Genomic DNA, 25874 nt, shown 5'->3' on the forward strand with positions numbered 1-25874 from the left:
TATTTACAGCATGGTAACAGGCCCTTCCAGCCTAATGAGTCCGTGCCGCCCATTTTAAACCCAAATTAACCTACCCATACGTCTTTGCAATGTGGGAGGAAACCGGAGCACCCGGAGGAAACCCACACAGACATGGGAGAATGTACAAACTCCTTACAGACAGCAACGGGAATCGAACCAGATCGCTGGTGCTGTAATAGCGTTGTGCTAACCGCTATGCTACTGTAACTCTGGAAGGCACCTTGGTCAGCATAAATGAGGACCGTGCGGAATGTTTCCTCAGGAAAGTTGAGTCCATGGAATCACGATTGATTCGGTACAGAATAGGGTTAGAATGAACAAGGAACAACAGAGTGATTGATATTAGGATTGCGCTGTCAGAGGAGGTGGTGAAATCAGATAATTACTACATTTGAGAGGCATCTAGACAGACACCTAAATAGGCAAGGTATAGAAGGATACAATTGTAATGAGGGCAAATGGGATTGGTGCAGACTACTGTATTACATGTGAAAATAATAAACCAATTGCCAATTAAATGGCCAAAAAGGTCTGTGCTGTGTGCAGTTCTGGTTGCCTAGCTATAGGAACATTGTCATTCTCGATGTTTTGTTCTAAATCTGCAGCCAATTGCTCATTAAAGCTCTCGGTATGTCCATCCGTAACAGTAGATAACGCAGATACTTCTTGGGCGGAGGTAATATTTTGTATCACAGATAACCTCTTCAACCTCTCAATGTTCTCGCCAGCCCATTCAAAGGAATGTTTAATCATTATGTCCTCTGACTCTTCAAGAGCTTGTTGCTTTCTTATAATTGCAATTGGAATCTGGACTTCCAGCCTTGGTATACAAAGGCCGCTGTCACTTAACTTGGAATATAAAATTCCATCAGTCATATCCAGAGGCAGATGTAATATTTCTTTAACTATCTTTCTAATAGATCTATCAAGTTCCCTTAGCATGTTTTGGAATGCCTCTGTCAAGGTGAGATGATAATATGTCCGAGGTATCATGTATGTATGAAGCACTGTAATTTTCTGCATAGGCTTAAGTTTCGCTTTCTGCAGATTCTCAAACCATATATCCAGTTTGGAAACTAGATCTTCTTTGGAAATTCCACACCATGGGTCAATCCTTGCACCAAGATTTTTCTCGATGTCCCCAGGTGTTATGTATGTTAATTTTTCCCTTCCAAACTGCCACTGCTCTCTAGAATTATACACGTAAGTCTTCCGTACACTAATACAATGAAAACCTTTGGTCTTCTTGGTATTGATTTCCAAACCAGTACCTGTGCAGAAGTCTCTCAAGATTTCGATACTCTTTATCATACCCTCATACGAGCCACTCAGAATTGCGACATCATCAGCAAAGGCCAAAGCTGTACAAAGAGATCTACCACTAGGAGTGATCATTTCCACTCCCTGCCCATGATGTTCTAAAGTACTGATGAGAGGATCCATAACAATGTTAAATAGGATCGGAGAGAGGGGATCACCTTGTTTCACCCCCCTCTTAATTACAATTCTGTTTATCTTATTAACACCTACTTCAACTACCGTAGAGGTATTATTATAAAGGTCCATTACCAAGTTGATGAATATTTTTGGCACTCCAACTCTCTGTGACGATCTCATTATCAGTTTGTGGCCAACAGAATCAAAGGCCTTTGCAAAGTTTATAAACAGCACAGAGAGTTCCTTGTTGTTACATTTCGAACCTTTAATGATGTTTCTTAATATCGTGATGTTCTCATTACAGTCGGGAGTGTTCAGCAGAAACCCCTTCTGCCGATGACTAATCTTCACTGATTCACTCAGCCGTTTTGCCAAAATCTTCGTAAACAACCGAAGGACCATTGGGCCGATGGTAATGGGCCTCCAGTTGTCGAGATTTTTCAGTTGTTCCTGATCATTGGTCTTCGGGATAAGTACTGTCTGGCCATGCTTGAGACATTCCGGCACGGTACCAGATTGCAGCCATAATGTAAATAATCTAGGCAATAAATCACCATCACTGTTCGACAGATCTTTCAGGTCTTTCTTCTTCATATTATCAGGGCCAGAAGCACTATCTTCTTTAATCCCATGTAGTGCCTTGCTTACTTTGGTTTCCTCGATCTTCCTGAGGAGATGTTCACTATCAAAGTCTGCAGTACGATCTTCCATCTTCCTCAGGTCGGCTTTATTATTCGCCAACCCCAGTTTCTCCATAAAGCGCTTGAATACCTCATCAGTTTTCAAGGGGCACTCACTTTGTGCGGGCGCACCCATCAACTGACGTGCGAGACACTTACAATCTTTCTCAAAGAGAGTCTGTATGGCCTGATATTTGGCTTTTCTCGCGGCTGTTCTTCGTTTATTTCCGGTGTTATCTTCAGGATTCCTCCTTTTACCAACAGCCTCACTCCGTATTACTCGCTTCTTCTTCTGGAAGCGCACCACCAGGTCACTTGTAATGTTCTCCAATAGGCTAACCCCTGAGGTAAAATCGATCTTATTCTTTTTATTTCGAAGTAGATGTTTTACTTGATCCAGGTCTTCAGCAATATCATGAGACCATTGCCCACTATATTTAACATTGGTCTTACTCGTAATCCTCAAGGGGGGGCCCTCTCTCAGATCTTTATCCAAATCCATATTCCCTGCGCAACTGGCAAAATCAACTGGAAAAGATGCAGAAAAGATTCATAAGGATGTTACTGGGACTGGAGGGCATGAGTACTGAGGAGAGACTGGATAGGCTGGGGATTTTTACCCTGGGCCATAGGAGGCTGAGGAGTGACCTTATTTAAAATCATGAGGGGCATAGATAGGGTGAATGGTCACAATCTTCTTCCCAGGGTAAGAGAGTCTAAAACTAGAGGGCATAAGTTTAAGGTGAGAGGGGAAGGATTTAAAGGGGACTTGAGGGGCAAGTTTTTACATGGGTACATGGTGGGTACATGGAATGAGCTGCCAGAGGTAGGACTAGAGGTACGTACAATTACAATGTTTAAAAGACATTTGGACAAGTTCATGGAGAGGAAAGGTTTAGATGGATATAGGCCAAATGCAGGCAAATGAGACTAACTCTGGAAGGCACCTTGGTCAGCATAAATGAGTTGGGCCGAAGGGCCTGATTGGGTGCTGTGTAACTCTATGACATGGTGGGCCGAAGAACCAGTTTCTGTGCTATATGACTCTATGACCCCATAAACGGGAAAGTGCTCAGGAAGTTAAATGATAGGGAGGGGGATGATATTGGATAAGTATTTCTTTGGCCTAAGACATAATTCCAGGATCGCATGTTACCTCCAGTGTTAGGGTCAAGAATATCATGACATAGTTGCAGTACATTCCAATACGACATTGTGGCAATCACTAAGTCATGGCTTTATGACGGATGTGATTGGGAACTAAATGTCCAAGGGTACACAGTGTATAGGAAGGATAGGCGGGTAGGCAGAGGGGGTGGTGTGTCCCTGATGGTTAGTAATGATATAAAATCAATAGAAAGGAAGGACATTGGGTCAGAGGAAGTGGAATCCTTATGGGTGGAGCTAAGAAATAGCAAGGGTAAAAGGACAATAATAGCAGTTATAAATAGGCCCCCTAATAGCAGTCAGGATGTGGACTATAAGTTGCAGTTAGAAATAGAAAAAGTGTGCCAGAGTGACAACGTTAAGATAATTATGGGGGATTTTAACAGGAAGGTGGATTGGGAAATCCAGCAAGGCGGTGGATCTCAGGAGAGTGAGTTTGTGGAATGTCTACGGGACGGCTTTTTGGAGCAACTTGTTGATCAGCTGTTTTGGATTGGGTGCTGTGTAACGATCCGGAGGTGATTAGGGAACTAAAGGTAAAGGAACCATTAGGAACCAGTGATCACAATATGATTGGGTTCAGTTTCAAATTTGAGAAGGAGAAGCTGATAACTGGTGTATCAATATTTCAGTGGAACAAAGGAAATTACAGTGGCATGAGAGAGGAGCTGGCCCAAATTGATTAGAAGAGTAAGCTAGCTGGAGGGATGGCAGAGCAGAAACGGATAGAATTTCTACCAGAAATAAGGAAAATGCAGGATAGATATATTCCAAGAAAAAAGGTTTTGAATGGAAAAAAGGCACAAATGTGGATAGCGAGAGAGGTTAAGGCTAAACTAAGAGCAAAAGGGAGGGCATACAAGCAAGCAAGAATTAGTAGGAAAACAGAAGACTGGGAAACTTTTAAAAACCTGCAGAAAGAAACTAAGAAGGTCATTAGAAAAGAAGAGATGAATTATGAAAGGAAGTTGGCAGATAACATTCGAAAGGATACCAGGAGTTTTTTTTAAATATATGAAGAGTAAAAGAGAAACACGGGTTGATATTGGACCAATCGATAATGGTGCAGGAGAGATTATAATGGATGATAAAGAGATGGCAGAGGAACTAAATGAGTATTTTGCATCGGTCTTCACTGTGGAGGACATCAGCAATATACTGGATAGTCAGGGGTCTCAAGGAATGGAACTGAGTTCAGTTAAGATTACTAGAGAGAAGGTGCTAGGAAAGCTAAATGGACTAAAGACAGATAAGTCTCCCGGACCGGATGAGGTGCATCCCCGGGTTCTGAAGGAGGTGGCTTTAGAGATTGCGGAAGCACTGGTGATAATTTTCCAGGAATCGATAGACTCCGGCATGGTTCCGGAGGACTGGGGGGTCGCAAATGTAGTTCCGCTGTATAAGAAAGGTGGGAGGCAGCATAAAGGAAATTACAGACCTATTAGTCTGACATCATTGGTGGGAAAGTTATTAGAATTGATCCTCAAGGATGAGGTTATGGAATACCTAGAGGTGCAAGGCAAGATAGGTCCAAGCCAGCATGGTTTCGTGAAGGGAAGATCCTGCCTGACCAACCTATTGGAGTTTTTTGAGGAAATCTCAGGTAGGGTGGATAAGGGAGAGGCAGTAGATGTTGTGTATTTAGACTTTCAAAAGGCCTTCGACAAGGTGCCGCACAAGAGGCTGATTAATAAGATAAGAGCTCATGGGATTACAGGTAGGGTAGTAGAATGGGTGGAGCATTGGCTGGTTGGCAGAAAGCAAAGGGTGGGAATAAAAGGATCCTGTTCTGGTTGGCTACCGGTTACTAGTGGTGTTCCACAGGGGTCGGTGTTGGGGCCGCTTCTTTTTACTTTGTACATTAACGGATTTGGATGATGGAGTAAATGGTTTTGTGGCTAAGTTTGCAGATGACACCAAGATAGGTGGAGGAGTAGGGAGTATTGAGGAGACAGGAAGGTTGCAGAGAGAGCTAGATAGTTTAGGAGAATGGGCAAGGAAATGGCAGATGAGATTCAATGTTGAGAAATGTGCTTTTGTACACTTTGGAAAAAGAAATAAACAGGCAGATTATTATCTAGAAGGGGAGAAAATTCAAAGTACAGAAGTACAAAGGGACTTGGGGGTACTCGTGCAGGATACCCTAAAGGTTAACCACCAGGTCGGATCGGCAGTAAGGAAAGCGAAAGCTATGCTGGCATTCATTTCGAGAGGTATAGTGTATAAAAGGGGAAGGTGTTGATGAGGCTCTACAGGGCACTAGTGAGGCCTCATTTGGAATACTGTGTGCAGTTTTGGGCCCCATATCTTACGAAGGATGTGCTGATGTTGGAGAGGGTTCAGAGGAGATTTACGAGGATGATTCCTGGAATGAAAGGGCTTACATACGATGAGCATTTGTCGGCCCTTGGACTGCACTCACTGGAGTACAGAAGAATGAGAGGGGACCTCATAGAAACATTTAGAATGTTGAAAGGACTGGACAGAGTAGATGTGGCCAAACTGTTTCCCTTGGTGGGTGAGTCCAGGACCAGAGGACACAGTCTTAGAATTAGAGGGTACAGGTTTAAAGCAGAGATGAGGAGAAATTTCTTTAGCCAGAGGGTAGTGAAGTTATGGAATTCTTTGCCACGTACAGCAGTGGAGGCCCGATCATTGGAGGCGTTTAAGGAGGAGAAAGATAGTTATCTAATTAGTCAAGGTATCAAGGGATATGGGGATAAGGCCGGAAATTGAGGCTAGAAAGGAATAGTGTTTTTTTCCCTTTAGCTCATGGAGCAGACTTTTCTCCCCATTTCTCATTTCTTTTTTCTTTTTCTTTTTCCCTTTCTTTTCTTTGGAGCAGACTCGATGGGCCAAATGTCCTACTTCTGCTCGCTTGTCTTGTGATCTTGTGACCAAGGTCATAATCTACAATTGGACTTTAGCACGGCCTTCAACAAGGTCCTGCATGATAGGCTGGTCTGGAAGATTAGGTACATGGGATCCAGGGAGAACCAGTTAGGTGCATTCAAAATTGGCTCAAAGGTGGAAGGAGGAGGACATTTAGTATAAATTGGCATCAAGGTTGACAGAATGTCATGGGCCGAATGGTCTGCCCAGTTTCGTACTGCTCTGTGTTCTAAGTTAAACTGGAGCAGGGCTAATTTTGGGGGAATTAGATGGGATCTAACAGAGGTCGATTGGGAAACCCTTTTTGTAGGGAAAGGAACTAATGGCAAGTGGGAGGATATTAAGTGTGTGATATCAAGAGTTCCTGTTAGGGTGAAGGGTAAACCTGGCAAATTTAGGGAACCATGGTTGATGAGAGATATTTAGGCTCTGATTAAGAAAAAAAAGGAAGCATTCATTGGTGATGGGGAAGTTACTGAAGGGAATTCTGAGGGACAGGATCTACCAGCATTTGGGTAGACAAAATCTGATTAGGAGGAGTCAGGATGACTTTGTGTGTGGGAAGTTGTGTTTAACAAATCTTTTAGAGCTTTTTGAAGAGGTAACCAAAAGGGTAGATGAGGGTAGGGTAGTGGAGGTTGTCTTATATGGACTTCGACAAGGTCCCACATGGTAGGCTAGTCTGGAAGGTTAGGTCCCATGGAATCCAGGGAGAGCTAGTTAGGTGGATTCAAAATTGGCTCAGAGATAGGAAGCAGAGGGTGGTGGTTGAAGGTTGTTTCTTGGAATGGGGGCTGGTGACTTGTGGTGTGTCACATCGGTCGGTATTGGGAACCTTGTTATTTGTTATTTATATAAATGATTTGGATGGGAATTCACAAGGTTTGATCAGCAAGTTTGTGGATGACACAAGATTAGGTGGTGTCATTGATAATGAAGAAGGTTATTGTAGATTACAGGGGGATCTTGATCAGTTAGCGAAGTGGGCCGAGGAGAAGCAAATGGATACAGGTAAGTGTGAGGTGATCTGTTTTTTAAATTCAAACCAGCGTAGGAACTATACTATGAATGGTAGGGCACTAGGGAGTGTACAAATGCATAGTTCATTGAAAGCAGCATCACAAGTAGTGATGGTGAAAAAGGTGTTTAGCATGCTGGCTAAATATTGGAGTTGGGACATTATGTTGCAGATGTATAAGTTGTTGGTGAGGCCGCACTTGGAATATTGTGTACAGTTTTGGTCACCCTATTATAGGAAAGACCTGGTTAAAGTGGAAAGAGTATAGAGAAGATTTATGAAGATGCTGCCAGGACCAGAGGGCCTGAGTTATAGGGAGAGGTTGGCTAGGCTAGGTCTTGGAGGGGCAACCTTATAGAGGTTTATAAAATCATAAGAAGCATAGATGAGTGGACAGTAACATTCTTTTCCGCAGGGTAGGGGAGTCCAAAACTAGGGGGCATAGATTTAGGGGAAAGATTTAAAAGGGACCGGAGGGACAATTTTTTTTACACAGAGTGTGGTGATCACATGGAACGAGCTGCCAGAGGAATGGTTGCATCATTTAAGAAGCACTTGGATAGGTACATGGAGGGTTGGGGCTGAGAGGGATATGAGCTGAACTCAGGAAATTAGGACTAGCTGGGTGGGCACAATGGTCAGCATGGACTGGTTGGGCTGAAGGGTCTGTATCTGTGCTGTATTGCTCTATGACTCTATAAAACATTTCTATGATTCTATGAAATAATTGGAAAGACGTTATGTTAGACTTTATCAGAAAAGTTTTTGTGAAAGAATGTAAGTGTAGGAGAATGGGACCGTCAGGATTGTTCTACTCGAAGGGCTGAATAGTGTTCTCTGTTCTCCAGCAATTCAATGATTCTATGAATTGCAGTGCTGTTGCAATTATATAGGACTTAATTGAGACATACATGACAGTCAGAAACGGTGTTGGTTTTGTTCTCAAAGTAACGATGCAGTTGACTTTGAAGCAGTAAAGTTTGGCTGATAGATGTCGAATAGGAGAAAATGAACAGAATGTGACCATATTCTTTGGTGTTTAGAAGAATAAGGCATAATTTCAATGAAATGTGGTGCTAGTAAGGGCAGATGCTGTCTGCCCCTTTGCCTTAGATTTAGGATCTTGTCTCTAGATCTCAGAATAAAGAATTGATCACTTAAGACTGGTAATGAGAAGAAATCTCTTCAAGGGCCATGAATATTTGGAATTGTCGATCCCAGGAAACTGAATTTCAGTCATTGAGAGTATTCAAGATCCAGTTTGATAGTTTTTTTATTGTTTGCACACAGTAACCAAAGAATCCAGGGAATCGCTGTCCATTGTTGGTTTTTGCCAGGGTTTCATTTTTGGAGATACAGTATGTAATGTTGGAGGACAGGATTTCAGATTGTGGCTGTATGGTTAAACTTATGGAGAATTAGTGAAACAAAAACTAGTAATGGAGTGATTAAAGGATGAAAAGCCAATTAATTCCCAGAAGGTTTTAAAGAAGACAACAATGCAGATAATGGATGTACTGGGGTCATCTTCCAAATTCCAGATTCTACAATGGTTCCCAAAGACTGGAAGATACTAAATGTAATGCCACTATTTAAGAAAAGAGGGAATGAGAAAGCAGGAAACTATGGACCAGTTGGAGAAAATGTTTGTATGTATTAAAAATGCAAGAACATAGCAAAAGACAGGATCAGAAGTACATTAATCATAATTCTGTAACTATGCTCCTTAGTTCTGGATAACTGCACTGGGGAAACACTGTCTCAGCATCCACCTGACAATCACCTCCAGAATCTTTAATTTCAATAAGATTTTCTAAACTCTAGACTATACATCAATCACTCTACCTTACGAATCGAGCTCTCTCATGAACTCTCTCCAATGCAAGTATATCATTCCTTAAGTACAGAGATCAAAACTGTCAGCAATACTCTATGTGTGATCTCTGCAACATCATTAAAACTGCATCAAAATTTCCCTACTTTTATACAACACATGTGCAATGAAAGACAACATTCCATTTATCTTCCTAACTATCTACTGTACCTGCATGCTTACTTTCTGTGTTACATGTACTATGACTACTAGTTTCCATGCTGTATAACTCCATGACAATGAATTGTGTGAGGTGATTATTTGTAATATATCCAAAATGGCAATGTAGGTTGCAAGGAAGATACAGAGAGGCTTCAAGGGGTAATAGACATGGCTTATAGAGTTATACTGCACAGATACAGGCCCTTTGGCTCAATTTGACCATGCCAACTGTGAAGATTATCTATGCTAATCCCATTTGCCCACATCAGTCCTAAATTCCTCAACTCCTTTCCTATCCCTGAACAAATGCCTTTAAAACATTGTAATTGTATAAATCTTTTTCTTTCCTTTCTTTTATATTATATTCATTCATTAAGAGATCGTTGGATCTACAGATTTTTTTATATACTTTATTGTTTTCTATGATTATCCATGCCATGATTGTTCTTCCGATCTCTTTGTATTACGTGTACAAACATTGATGTTATATATTAATCTGTATTAATTTGAAAACTAATAAAAAGATTGAAAAAGAAAGAAAACATTGTAATTGTTTCTGCCTCTACCACTTCCTCTGGCAGTTCGTTCCGTATAACCGCCACTCTCGGTAAAAAAACTTGCCCCTGATATCTCTATTAAATTTCTCCACTTTCACCTTAAACGTATGCTCTCTAGTTTTAGACTACCCCAATCTGACTCTATCTATTCTATCTATGTTCCTCATAATTTTATAAACCTCTATATGGTCACACCTCATCCTCTTGCATTCCAATGAGAATTAACCCAGCCTATCCAATCTCTTCTTATAACAAGAGCCCCCACTCCATTCCAGGCAATATCCTGGTGAACCTCTTCTTCACTCTTTCTAATGCTACCATATCCTTCCTGTAGTGTGGCAACCAGAACACCAGTACGCAAGTGTTCAAGTGTGGCCTGACCAACGTTTTGCTGCAATGAGTCATCTCAGCTCTTATACTTAATGCCTCAGACTATGAAAGCAAGCATTCCAAATGCCTTCTTTACTCCCCTATCCATGTCTGTTGCCATTTTCAGGGAACTATGAACTTGCACCCCAAGGTCCTTCTGTACATCAACACTCTTGAGGTCCCTGCCACCTACTCTGTGTCTTGTTAGTATTTTATGTTCCAAAATACATTTCCTCACACTTGTCTGGATTAAATTTCATCTGCCACTACTCCACCCAACTTTCCAACTGATCTATGTCCCTCTGTATCCTTTCACAATCTTCTTCACTAAGTACAACTCCACCAATTTTTGTCATCAGCAGATTTACTAATCAGTACACCTACATTCTCATCCAGGTCACTATGATAAACAATAATGATCCCAGCACCAATCTCTCCAGTGCACCACTTGGTACACCAGCCAGAAAAACACCCCCTGACAACACCCCCTGCTTTCCATCACCAAGCCAGTTTTGGATTCAGTTTGCCAACACACCTTAGACCCCACGTGCCCTAACCTCCTGGACCAGCCTACCATGTGGGACTTTGTCAAGAGCCTTGCTGAAGTCCACGTAAACCACAAATACTGCCCTCCCTTCATCAATTGTATTAGTTACCTCCTGAAAAACTAAATCAGGTTTGTGAGACAATATTTCCTTGGCACAAAACTATATTTACTGCCTGTCCTTTCAAGTGAATATTACTCCTGTCCCTTAGAATTTTTCCCAATAATTTCCAGACTATTGTAAGGCTCACTCATCTGTAGTTTCCTGGCTTATCCCTACTTCCCTTTTTGACTAAGGGAATAACATTAGCTTTCAGCCAATCTTCTGGTACCTCACCCATGGCTACCGAAAGTGCAAAAATCTCTGTTAGAGCCCTAAAATCTCCTCCCTTGGGCTAGATCCCTTCCTGCCCTGGGGATTTATCCACCTTAATGTGTGCCAATATCTTCAACACTTCCTCCTTCCTGACACAACCATGTTCCAAAGTATTACCCTACTTCTGCCCTACCTTTCCATCTTCTACATCCTTCCTTCTCCCTGCTGAATACCGATGAGAAGTATTCATTCAGGATCCCGCTCATATCCTCTGGCTCCACACATAAATTTCCCTTTGTTTCCTGAAGGGACATTTTCTTTCCTTAGCTACCCTCTTGCTTCTAATATAAAAGGTGTTGAGATTCTCCTTCATCCTGCTTGCCAAAGCCATTTCATGTCCTGTTTTTGTCCTCGTAATTTTTTTCTTAAGTTTTCTCTTATATCCCTGATAAACCTCAAGGTGAGTCCTTGAGTGTTCGGAAAGGGACGTTGTGAATGGAAAACTGATGGGAGCAATAAGGCTATAGTCAGCAGCAGTGGGAAGAGGAGGGAGACTCAGCTGTGAGGACTTATCATCTCATGGAGGCCAGCAACTGAGTTCAAGGTGATGCCACTTTTCAGAAAAAGATATGCGGTAGCAGAAGCAGCAGATTTTTAAGTAGGCTAAGTGAGTATTTCCACTATGTCTATAGTACTTTAAGCTTAAATAAAGACATAACAATTAGTATTCTCTAATTAAGAGTGGCAAGGAGGAGCCTAATTTAAAGGCAACTCTTATCTGTTTCGATTATATATTAAGTAAAGGGGCTCTTTTAAAAGTATGGCCAGGAGGTCAGTCTCATATCTTGTATAGCTTACAACATGTGGGAACTCCTTGCAAACAAGATCACCCCATCTGCAGGAAGTTCTACCAGTTTGATGAACTTGAGTGCCAGCTTATGGAGCAGAAGTGTCAGCTGAAAGTACTATGGTGCATTTGCAAGGCTGACAGTTACGTGGATAGCAAATTTTGTTATAAGGAGGTGGTCACCCTGCAGCTTAAGAAAATTGATTCAAGGGAAATGGGTGACTGCCAGGCAGTGAAAGGCAGGCAGGCTGCTGGTCAGGGAAGCTGTAGAATGCATCTCACTTCAAAACATTTTTTGATGTTTGACTATGGTGGAGGTGAATGTTCCTCTGGGGAGTGTAAGATCACCAAACTATGGGTAGCCCTGATGCACAGCAGTGGGAAGTGGAACAAAATTCCAAGGGCAATAATGGTAGGAGACTTTATAGTAAGGGGAATAGACGAGCACTTCTGCAGCTGCAGATGTGAATCCAGGATGGTGTGTTGCCTCCCTGATAGTAGGGTCAAGGATTAAGCATGTCACAGAATGATTACTAACAATATAGGTAAAATGTGGGATAAGGGCCTGCAACTTGAATTTTTGGAGCTAGGTAGAAGATTGAAAGCAGACCTTTAAGGCTGAAATCTCTGGGTTATTTCTGGTGCTTGCAGATATAGGTAATAGGAAGACGGGTCAAATGATGGTGTGGGCTGGGTAACTGGGACTGTTTCAGGGAAAGTTAGGATCTGTACTAACTGGACAGGTTGCACCTGAACCAGAAGAGCTCCAACATCCTTGTAGACTGAGGGAAGGAGTGGGTTGCTAGTGCTATTATAAAGGGTTTAAACTTATGTGGCAGGGGAATGGGACACAAAGAAGGAATGGAGTGGGGGATGATGAACAGCCAAATATAGAAGTAAAACTAAATTAGTCCAGTAAACAGAGCAAATATGGACTTGACAAGGCACGTGGGAGGAATGCAAGGCTGTATTATATAACAAGGAGGCGGTAGGGTCCTGAGGATGTAGATTAAGACATAAGAATATGATACTGTCACTCTCACAAAGATGTCGTTGAAACTTCGGCAACTCAACATTCCAGGGTATGGACTCTTTAGGCATGATTGGGGGGTGGGGGCCAGAGGAGGTCGGCAGGGGACAGAGAATGTATAGCAGGCAGCATTGCAATATTAATTGAGAAATTCATTAACGTAATAAGGAGAGAGGATATCCAAGGTTTTTTCCCAAATGAGGACACGTGGATGGAGGACTGAAACAAAAAATGTGGGGAGGAGTGTGGAGATCACTTTGCACTTTGGGAAGACAAATCAGGGCAGGACTTATGCAGTGAACAGGTGGTGAAGGCAGCTTTTGGCACATGAGCCTTTGTTAGTCAGAGCATTAAGTATAGAAGTTGGGATGTTGTGTTGAAGTTATACAAGACATTGGTGAGGTGGCATTTGGAATATTGTATTCAATTTTGGTCACCTTGCAATAGGAAAGATATCGTTAAGCTGCAAAGAGTGCAGAGATTTACAAGGATGTTGCCAGGATTCGAGAAACTGAGTTATGGAAAGAGGTTGAGCAGGTTGTGACTTTATTCATTGGAGTGTAGGAGAAGGAGGGGTGATCTTATAGAGGTGCATAACATTATGAGGGACATAGGAGGAATGCAGTATTTTTTCTAGGGTTGGGGAATCAAGAACTAGAGGGCATAGGTTTAAGATGAGAGGGGAGAGATTTAATAGGAACCTGAGGGGCAACTTTTTCACCCAGAGGGTGGTTTGCATATGGAATGAGCTGCCAAAGGAAGTGGCTGATGCCTCATTACTCCAGTGACCTGAGCTCAATTCTGACATTCAGTGTTGTGTGTTTGGAGTTTGTACATTCTCCCTGTGACCACGTGGATTCCTCAGATGCTTGGGTTTCCTTCCACATCCCAAAGGTTAACAGGCTGTATGTCAGTGAGTGGAAGAATCTGGGGGATCTTGACGGAAATGCAAGGTGAAGAAAATGGAATTAGTGTAACGTTCGTATAAATGGGTATTTGATGGGTAGCACAGACTCATAGGGCTGAAGGGCCTGTTTCTATGATCACAAGATCACAAGACAAAGGAGCAGAAGTAGGCCATTTGGCCCATTGAGTCTGCTCCATGAGCCAAACTAAATCTAGTCCCAATTTCCAACTTTATCCCCATATCCCTTGATACCTTGACTAATTAGATACCTATCAATGTCCTCCATAAATTCCCCCAGTGATCGGGCCTCCACAACTGTATGTGGCAAAGAATTCCATAAATTCACTACCCTCTAGCTATAGAAATTTCTCCTCATTTCTGTTTTAAACCTGTACCCTCTAATTCTAAGACTGTGCCCTCTAGTCCTGGACTCACCCACCAAGGGAAACAGCTTAGCCACATCTACTCTGTCCAGTCCTTTCAACATTCTAAATGTTTCTATGAGGTCCCCTCTCATTCTTCTGTACTCCAGTGAGTGCAGTCCAAGGGCCGACAAATGCTCATCGTATGTAAGCCCTTTCATTCCGGGAATCATCCTTGTAAATCTTTTCTGAGCCCTCTCCAACATCAGTACATCCTTCCTAAGATAAGGGGGCTAAAACTGCACACAGTATTCCAAATGAGGACTCACCAGTGCTCCACAGAGCCTCATCAACACTTCCTTACTTTTATATGTTATACCTCTCGAAATGAATGCCAACATAGCATTCACTTTTTTTACCATCGATCCGACCTGGTGTATCCTGCACGAGTACCCCCAAGTCCCTTTGCACTTCTGTACTTTGAATTTTCTCCCCACCTAGATAATAATCTGCCTGTTTATTTCTTTTTCTAAAGTGTACAACCGCACATTTCTTAACATTGAATCCCATCTGCCATTTCTTTGCCCATACTCCTAAACTATCTAAGTCTCTCTGCAACCTTCCTGTTTCTTCAATACTCCCTACTTCTCCACCTATCTTGGTGTTGTCTGCAAATTTAGCCACAAAACCATTTACTCCATCATCCAAATCATTGATGTACTATGTAAAAAGAAGCGGCCCCATCACTGAGCCCTGTGGAACACCACTGGTAACCGGTAGCCAACCAGAACAGGATCCCTTTATTCCCACCCTTTGCTTTCTGCCTACCAGCCAATGCTCCACCCATTCTAATATCCTACCTGTAATTCCATGACCTCTCATCTTATTAATCAGTCTCTTGTGCGGCACCTTGTCGAAGGCCTTTTGAAAGTCTAAATACACAACATCCACAGCCTCTCCCTTATCCACCCTAACTGAGATTTCCTCAAAAAACTCCAATAGGTTGGTCAGGCAGAATCTTCCCTTCATGAAACCATGCTGGCCTTGCACCTCTAGGTATTCCATAACCTCATCCTTGAGGATTTATTCCAATAACTTTCCAACCACCTATGTCAGACTAATAGGTGTATAATTTCCTTTATGATGTATGATTCCATGAAACTGAAAATACCTACTTTCGTTCAAGGTATTGGGCCAATTTGTCAGAAGACCTGATGCTCAGCTGCTCAAACTAAAGTCAGTGCTGGAATTGTGCACGTCAACTGTGAAACACAGAAGTCCAAAGCTTTATAGATATGGTAAGGGTAAATCTGTCCATTTGTCCCAACATTGGACTCCCGCCCCTTCTTGCTGGGATTTTCCAATGTTATGCTGGAGAAAATTTTCAGACCCAGTACAGGGTTTGAAATTCTTTGATATCAGTGAAGTCTGTACAACATATAATTAAGAAACAACGAGAGAGCTTTTTTAAATAAGTAATTTAGCCTAATTTTATTTTAGTTTAATGTTTTAACTATTTTAAGGTGCTTTCATCAATTTCAGCTTTCATGGGTGGCCAAGATTTGCCCACAGCTTCTTCCTCTGTACTGTGTTGCCCACAGCCAGTGAACATCTGGATCACACCACCGGGATCCAGGGTTTGGAGGATCAGCAAGATACCTGGACAGGTGCATTGGGCCTAACTGCAGGTGTGCATGAATGCCATTCTGGGCCTGGTCTGGCACAATCTGGTTCAATAAATGTAAAACATTTGACAAAGTTTCCTTCAGAATTACTGCAAACGAATATATACCGCGGTGTCCTTCTGGAAAGGGGCTTTTGGGTGTCTTTGACGATGACATAGCTGGTAATAACCACGTAGAGAGAAAATTCCATCAGTAAAGATATATAAAGGAATAATCGACATCTGGAGCAAGGTGACCAGCTGCTAAAGATGCACACATCTTATATGAATATTTTGAAAACTATAACACAATTTCTATAGACTATTAAGTAAAACAAGGTTAATGTTTCCATTTGATTTAATGACATATTTGATTTACATATATTTATGCAGATATTTATCGCCCATATTACAGTAAAACATCATAATTAGAATTTGCACCTTGTGATGAAGTTAAAAAGAATTAGGAATTCCTATGATACTTAAAACTAAAAATAATCTAATAATTGAACCAGTGGCCATTTATAATAATTCGATGAACTACATAAAAATTTGTTTTCAGCTCTTTTGTAATTAACTGTATGAATTAAAACTATTTGCTTTCAAGAAATTAAATGTATTTCATTATTACAGTAATGTTGATATGGTCTTGACACAAGTTACACTTTTTGCATATGCCTGCAGGTGATAATAGTTTAATGAACATGACATGAAACACTGTTCTCTCCAGAAATGCTGCCCGACTTGTTGAGCATTTCCAGGATTGTCTGTTTTTTCTCCCCTCAGTTTCCAGCATTTTGGTTGCGGACAGAAAAAAAATGAACATTTTTGATCAAGGAAGTTTGCATTTCAAACTGAATCAGTAGCAGTCAGTTAACTGTGGTACAGACTATGCTCAGAACAGAACCATACATGAATCAAATACTCTTGCATGCACTGAGTTATAGTGTGATACTATTATATGGATTTTTTTTCTATTTAGACAAACTTTAGCTGGAACAATGTCACCACAGTCACTTTCCTTCTTGATCAGGATCTGAATTCTAATTCAGAAAATAGATTTCCTACTTAATTCCACATGATGAACTTGAAAGGTTATTTGCTCAAACTTATTTCAGCTCCATAATGTAATTCATTATGAACATCGGCACATTGATTTCTGAATTGCAGAGTAATTAATATGTTGGACTGTGCAAAATTCAATTGTTGACTGATAGCACAAGACACAGTTGAATGTCTGTATTCTGTTAATACCACTGGTGCAGGTATAGTCAACATCTGGGTATAGAAACACACATTGTCTACTTTATTGTTTAACGGCACCATTAGCATCTGGATTGTATTAGCACAAATTTTACTTATCCATACATCATATCCCAAGGAATTTCCTGACAAATCAGACTGTTGCCCAAAGGCTAAATGTTTTTCTCATTAAAAGACTAAAATGAGCAAAACAGGACCTGGACTTTGAGCAAATCCTAAAATGGGGGTATAAATAATTAGAAGCCAGCAGGACATTTAATTTATCAGTACCAATTTTGGTCTGGCTTGTCTTGCAAATGAAGTTCATAAAGTTGACTGAAGTTACAGTATTGCAAGTGTGCTGGCCAAACCAACAGCTGTCATTCACCTATTTTTAAATGCTTCAAGTTAATTTCTATTTATGCATCAATAAGCTATGAGGTAATAAGATAAAAATAAGATTCCTCTTCTGATTGGGCTGATTAGTAAATTTTTGGAGTTGTAGATAGTGAGAAAGTTTCCAAAGGATCCAGCAGGATATAGACCAAATGGAGTTATGGATAAAGAAATGGCAGATGGAGTTTAATCAAGACAAGTGTGAGGTTTTGCACTTCAGGAAAATCAAATGCAAACAGTAAATGGCAGGACCCTTCGAAGCGATGATGTACAGAGGGTTCTGGGGTATAAGTCCATAGCTATCTGAAAGGGGAAACACAAGCAGATCAAGTAGAAAGAAGTTGTACGGCATATTTGGTATTGGTATTGGTTTATTATTGTCACCTGTACCGAGGTACAGTGAAAAGCTTGTCTTACAAACCGATTGTACAGGTCAATTCATTACACAGTGCAGTTACATTGAGTTAGTACAGAGTGCATTGATGTAGTACGGGTAAAAACAATAACAGTACAGAGTAAAGTGTCACAGCTACAGAGAAAGTGCAGTGCAATAAGGTGCAAGGTCACAACAAGGTAGATTGTGAGGTCATAGTCCATCTCATTGTATAAGAGAACTGTTCAATAGTCTTATCACAGTGGGGTAGAAGTTGTCCTTAAGTCTGGTGGTAAGTGCCTTCAGGCTCCTGTATCTTCTACCCAATGGAAGAGGAGAGAAGAGAGAATGTCCCAGGTGGGTGGGGTCTTTGATTATGCTGGCTGCTTCACCAAGACTTCCTTCAGAAGCTTCCTTCAGGCTGCCTTCAGAAATGGCAGATGTAGTTTAATCCAGCCAAGTGTGAGATGTTGCACTTTCATAGATCAAATGTAAAGGGTCAGTACACAGTTGATGACAGGACCCTTAACAGTGTTGATGTACAGAGGGATCTTGGAGTCCAAGTCCATAGCTCCCTGAAGGTGGCTTCAGAAGTTGATAGGGTAGTAGAGAAGGTGTATGGCATGCTTGCCTTTACTAGTTGAGGCACTGAGTTCAAGAGTCAGAAAGTTAAATTGCAACTGGTTAGGTTGCATCTGGAGTATTGCATTCAATTCTGGTCGCCCTATTATAGGAAGGATGTGGAGGCTTTGGAGAGGGTGCAGAAGTGGTTTACCAGGATGCTGCCTGGATTAGAGGGCAGGTGCTATGAGGAAAGGTTGGACAAACTATACATCCTTCCTATAATGGAGCGATCAGAATTGAATGCAATACTCCAGATGCAGCCAAATTAGAGTTTTATAAAGCTGCAATATAACCTCCCGACTCTTGAACTCAATGCCTCTAATAAAGGCAAGCATGCCATATGCCTTCTTTACCACCCTGTCAACCTGTGCAGCCACTTTCAGAGACCTATGGACTTGCATCACAAGATCCCTCTGTATATCGACACTGTTAAGGGTCTTGCCATTACCAGTGTACTGTCCCTTTACATATGATCTCCCAAAGTGCAACACGTCACACTTGGCTGGATTAAACTCCAGCTGCCAGTTCTCTGCCCATGTCTGCAATGGATCTATATCCCGCTGTCTACAACACTACCAATTTTCAAACACCTCCATTGATATTCTGTCCTTCCCATAATTCTAACACCCTCTAAGACCTTAAAATTCCCTAACATATCTTTGAATTGAGGGTCTTGCACACCACTGATTTTAAACACTTCACCATTGGTGAGCATGCATTCAGTGCCCAGGGCCTATTCTCTGGTATTTCCAACCTCTTTCCACCTTATTGCTTCTTTACCTCTCTTTGCTGCTTTAAAACTCACCCCTTTTCCCTAAGATCAACTTACAGCCTAGAGTCAAATTTTGTTCTAGTGTGAAGGGCAAGGGTGGTTCAAGGGATACTGAGGTGCTCATCAGGATAAAGAATGACGCATGTCAGGTATTGGCAGCTGGGATCAAGTTAATCCCTTGATAAGGGATATAGAAGAAGGAGCTCAGGAAGGCAAAAAAGGAGAAATGACATCCTTGGCAGATAAGGGAAAAGAGAATCCTAAGAGATTCTATAAGTATTTCAAAAGCAAAATACTAACTAGGGAGAGAATAGGGCACCTTGTGGATAGGTGTGTGGAGCCATGTGAAATGGGCAAGGTCTTGCATGAATACTGTATTTACTGCGGAGAAGGTCATGGAAGCTAGAGAATGTGGGAAAAATAGTAATATCTTGAAACATAACCACATTACAAAAGCAGAAGTGCTAGAAGTGCATAAAGGTGGCTAAATCTCTTGGGCCTGACCAAGTGTATCCAAGTACATTGTGGGAAGGTTGTAGGAAATTACTGTGGCCTTGGCAGAGAGATACTTGCCACTCGAGGATAGCTAATGTTTTGCCTTTATTTAAGAAAGGTTGCAAGGAAAGCCAGTGAGCCTAACATCAGTGGTGGGAAAGTTACTGGAGGGGATTCTGAGAGACAGGATCTACCTGCGTTTGGAAAGGCAAGGTCGAATTAGGGATAGTCAGCATGACTTTGCGCATGGGAAATCATGTCTCACAAATTTGTTTTTTTGAAGTGACCAAGAGGATTGATGAGGGCAGGGACTTCAGCAAGGCCTTTGACAAGGTCCCTCATGGTTGGCTAGCCTGAAAGGTTTGATCATGTGGGATCCAGGGTGAGCTAACCAATTGGATAAAAAATTGTAGGAGGGTTGTTTCTCAGATTGTAGGCCTGTGACCAGTGGTGTGCTGCAAGGATCAGTGCTGGGTCTACTGTTGTTCATCATCCATATTAATGATTTGGATGAGAATGTAGTCAGCGTGGTTAGTAAGTTTGTGGATGACATCAAAATTAGTGGTTATGGTGGATAGAAAAGATGGTTATTTAAGATTACAACAGGATATAGATCAATGGGAAAGTAGGCTAAGGAATGGCAGATGGCTTTTAACTTGGACAAGTGTGAAGTGTTGCATTTTGGTAAGTTAAACCAGGAAGTAAATGGCAGGGCCCTGTAGAGTATTGTAGAACAGAGAAACCTAGAGGTGCAGTACATTGTTCCCTGAAAGTAGCAACACAGATAGACAGGGTGGTAAAGAAGATGTATGGCATGTTTGCCTTCATCAGTCAGGGCACAGAGTACAAGAGTTAGGATGTTAAGTTACAACTGTACATGACACTGGTGAGACTACACTTTGTGCAGTTCTGGTCACTGACCTAGAAAGGATGCCACTAAGATGGAAAGGGTGCAAAAAAGATTCTTAAGGATGTTACATGGACTGAAGGTCTTGAGTTAAAAGGAGCAACAGGATATGCTGGGGCTTTTCCCCTGGAACATAGGAGGCTGAGGGTGACCTTGTAAGAGGAATATAAAATCATGAGGGCATAGATAGGGTGCATGGTCACAGTCCTTTTCCCAGAGTAGGGGAAACTAAAACTAGAGGGCATATGTTTAAAGTCAGAGGTGAAAAATTTAAAGGTGATGTGAGGGGCAACTTTTTCCACAGAGAGAGTGGTGGGTATGTGGAACAAGCTGTCAGAGTAAGTGGTAGAAGGGTACACAATTACAATGTTTAAAAAGCATTTAGACAGGTACATGGATAGGAAAGGTTTAGAGGGATATTGGCCAAATGCAGGCAAGTGGCATTAGCTCGGGTAGGCGGCTTGGGCTGTGTGGACAAGTTGGGCTGAAGGGCCTGTTTTCATGTAGTATAACTCTATGACTCTAATACTTCTGTTGAATGCTTTGGGTCATTTTACTATGTAAAAAGTGGTATATAAACGCAAGTTGTTGTATTGTTCCTTGTCAGATGAAAAATAATATTTATTTGGGCTACATTGAGCAAATATCACTAGTTGATGAAATGCTAAGTTTAGGGTAGTACAGTAAATTGGCTGAGATGATAAATGGAAAATAGGAATTGTTTCTCTAGCATTCCCAGGGATTGATGGGATCTATCTTGGGAAGCAAGGGAGGTGATTTCTGGGGCTCTGATGAAAATTTTTGCATCTTTGTTAGCCATGGGTGTGGTACCAGAAGACTAGTGTCTAGCTAATATTGTTCCCTTGTTCAAAAAGGGTGTTTGGGACATGCCTGGAACCTTGCAACAGCAGTAGGGAAATTGAAGATTTTGAGGGACAGTATCTATGTTCACTTGGAAAGGCATGGACTGATTAGACGGAGTAGGCATGGTTTTGTGCAGGGGAGATCATGTCTTATAAATCTGATTGAGATTTTTAAGGAGGTAACTGAGAAAACTGATGAAGGCAGAGTGATAGAAATGGTTTACATGGACTTTGGTTAAGCTTTTGACAAGATCCTGCATGATTGAGTTGTCCAGAAGGTTAAGGCACAAGGGATCAGAGGCATGTTGACAAACTGGATCCAAAATTGGCTTGGTGATAAGCAGGCAGAGGGTAGCGATGAATATGTTTTCCAAAATGAAGTCTGTAACAAGTGGTGTACTGCCAAGATTGGTGCTGAGACCTTCGTTGAATGTAGTATATATATCTGACTTTGATGAGAATGTTGATGGTCTGATTAGTAAGTTTGCAAACGACAAGAAAATTGGTGGGGTTGTAAATAGTGAAGATTGTCTAAGGACACAGAGGGGTAGTTCAATTGGAAAGTTGAGTTGAGAGGTGGCAGACAGAATTTAATCCAAACAAGTATGAGGCAATGCACTTTGAAAAGTCAAATTCTGGTAGGACAAATAAATGGTAGGAAACACTAAGACAGAGGGACCTTGGGTTGCAAATTGACAGCTCACTGAGAGTGGTGGCACAGGCGGATAGAGTAGTGAAGAAGGTATTTGGTATGCTTGCCTTCATAGACTGAGGCATGGAGTATAAGAATTGGGATGTTATATTGCAGCTGTAAAAAATATTGGTCAGGCCACATTTGGAGTATTGTGTATAGTTCTGGTTGCCATACTAGGAGGAGGATGCGGTAGCATGACAGTGCAAAAGAGATTCACCAGGATGGTGCCTGGAATAGAGTGCTTTACTTATAAGGAGACATTGGATAGGCTGGGTTGATTCTCATTGGAACATAGAAGGCTGAGGGATGATCTTGTAGCAGTTTGTAAAATTATGAGGGGCACAGATAGGATAGGTAGTCAGACTCTTTTCCCAGGGCAGGGGAACTAGAAGGCATGGGTTTAAGGTGAGAGGAGTGAAATTTAAAGGAGATCTGAGGAGTAAGTTTTTTTTACATAGAAGCTGGTAGAATGAGTTGCCAGAGGAGGTGGTAGAGGCAGATGCAATTACAATGTTCACAATGTGCAAAATACATTTGGACAGGTAATTAGACAGGAAAGGGGTAGCAGGATACAGGCAAAGGGGTTTAGCATAGATAGACAGCATGGTCGTCATGGAGGAGGTGGGCTGAAATGGTCAGGATAGCCTCAGACAGAAACTACGTCTAATTTATATAGTACTCCATGTCAAAGGAGTTTGATGCTGACATTCAACGTGTTAACTCAAAAACTTAAGAATCTTTCACCTTCAGAACTGAGGAATTGCATCGCACATGACTTAAATTTCTTCGTTTCCAGTTTTTATTTTTTGGGAACTTCCCAGTTTTTGAGAATCATTATATTCAGGAAAATGTTAACATTAACCCAGTTCTAGTAAATAATCTGCCAGTCCTCACACAGAACAGCTGCCTGCCAGAGGCATTAAAAAACTATTAAAATTAAAGTTGATATTTAAATATTTTAAAATAATGAACTATAATTAATTAAACCATTTAAAATTTTAATTAAAGCACTGATAAGTAAACTTTTCTTTTGGATCCTAGATCTTAATACTTCAATTGCTATTGAAAAGAATGGGTCATTGGATAAGGTATGACCAAGTTAAATCAGAATCCACTATCTTTTCTTTAAGAAGTCCAGTAGGGAAGCAAACTGACACATTTAATAACTCGTGTGTTGAAGTCTAGTTTCGTTGACTAAATATTGGCAGTTCTGAGTAGTTGAGGCAGATCCAATAACAACACTTAAAAGACATCTGGACAGGTACATGGATAAGACATATTTAGTATTTAGAGGGATAGAAACACTGTTTTACAGATTAGTTTTTAAAGAAGGACAGTTCTTGCTACTTGGTATAAATATTAACAAATTCAATTAACTAAGATTTATAACAGATGGCATGCAAATATGATAGAGGCATTAAGAGGCTCTTAGATAGGCACATGAATGTGCAGAGAATAGAGGAATATGGACATTGTATTGGCAGAAGGGATTAATTTAGTTGGGCATTTAATTACTAGTTTAATTAGTTTGGCACAATATTGTGGGCCGAAGAGCCTGTGCTGTACTGTTCTATGTTCTAAAATAAAGGTGGGAATAAATCAAAACATTTCCAAATGGGAAGCCAGTTTACATCAAGAGAGATAAATGACTTAAATCAGTATATTGGCAACACAGATATGCTTACATTTATGGGAGGGGAGTGGTGGGTATAGAAGCAAAAGGAAGGGAGGTAGATCAGGAGTCCATTGGAATAGTCAAATTTAGAACTGATAAGATATAAAGAAGAATTTTGCCAATATGATAACCTTCAAGTATCCACAATGCACGACAAAGAATAAATATTTCCAAATCAGACTGGGTCCTTTTAGAATATAAAGATAGCAGGAAAGTGCTCAAGCAGGTGATTAGGAAGGTCAAAAGGAGCCATGAAATGTCCTTGGCAAACAGGAGCAAGGAGAATCCTAAAGCATTTTATAATTTTTAATTTTTAAAAACATTTTATTTACAGTGTGGTAACAGGCCTTTCCGGCCCAATGAGTCTGCATCACCCATTTTAAACCCATATTAACCTACCTGTACATCTTTAGAGGAAACCAGAGCACCCGGAGGAAACCCACGCAGACATGGGAGAACGTACAAACTCCTTACAGACAGCGATGGGAATCGAACCCCAGTCACAGGCGCTGTAATAGCATCACGCTAACCGCTATGCTACCGTGCCGCCCCTTAATTGTATTAAGAAAAGGAGGATAACTAAGCAGAGAGTAGGTCCGCTCAAGGATAAAGGAGGGAATTTCTGCTTGGAGTCAGAGCAAGTGGCTGAGGTACTAAATGAGTACTTTGTGTCAGTACTTACTGAGGAGAAGGATTTGGAGGATAGTGAAAGCAGAGTGGCACATGCTAATATGCTGGGACATTTTGAGATTAAGCAAGAGGTAGTTCTGGGTCTTCTGAAAAGCAGTAAGGTGGATAAGTCCCCAGCGCTTGATGGCATTATGGCAGAATTTAGAAAGAAGCAACTGAGGAGAATGTTGGGGCTTTGACAAAGATCTTTGTGACCTCACTAGCAACAGGCAGTGTCCCAGAGAACTGCAGAGTAGCAAATGTTGTGCCTTTGTTCAAGAAAGGAAATAGAGATAATTCAGGTAATTATAGGTCAGTGAGCCTCACATCAGTGGTAGGGAAGCTATTGGAGAGGATTCTGAGGATAGGATTTATGGGCATTTGGAAAGGCATGACCTGCTTAGGAACAGTCAGCAAGGCTTTGTGTGGAGCAGGTCATGATCGAATTTTTTGAGGAGGTGACAAAGGAGCTTGATAAGGGTGAGGCAGTGGATGTTACCTACATGCACTTTAGTTAGGCATTTGATAAGGTCCCTCGTTGTAGATGGATTCAGAAGATAAAGATGCATGGGATCCAGGGTGAACTGCAAATCTGGATTCAGAACTGGCTTGACCATAGAAGACGGAGTTATTCTGGATGGAGGTCCATGACCAGTGATGTTCCACAAGGATCGCTGCTGGGATCTCTGTGGCTTGTGATATATATCAATGACTTGGATGAAAGCATAGATGGGTGGATTAGCAAGTTTGCGGAAGACACCAAGGTCAGTGGAGTTGTGGACAGTGTAACGGACTATCATAGAACACAGTGGGGATATAGATCATTTACAGATATGGGCAGAGAAGTGGCAGATGGAGTTTAATCCAGGCAAGTGTGAGGTGTTGCACTTTGGGAGGTCAAAGGAAAGGAGAAAGCATACAGATATGGGCCCTTGATAGCATTGAGGTACAGAGGGATCTTGGTCCATAGTTCTCAGAACGTGGCTATGCAAGTGGATAAGGTGGTAAAGAAGGTGTATGGCATGCTTGCCTTCATTGGTAGGGGCGTTCAGTATAAGAGTAAGGAAGTCATGCTGCAGCTATATAAAGCTCTAGTCAGACCGCACTTACTCTAATTGCATACAGTTCTGGTCGCTCATTATAGGAAGGATGTGGAGTCTGTGGAAAAGGCACAAAAGACGTTTACCAGGATGTTGCCTGAAATAGAGGGTATGAGCTACAAGGAAAGGTTGGACAAATTTGTGTTGTTCTCCCTAGAGTGACGGAGGTCGAGGGGAGAGCTGATCGAGGATTGATAGGGGTGACAGTCAGAATCTTTT

Source organism: Pristis pectinata, chromosome 2 (assembly GCF_009764475.1).
Source record: "Pristis pectinata isolate sPriPec2 chromosome 2, sPriPec2.1.pri, whole genome shotgun sequence".
In the NCBI taxonomy this organism is placed as follows: Eukaryota; Metazoa; Chordata; class Chondrichthyes; order Rhinopristiformes; family Pristidae; genus Pristis; species Pristis pectinata.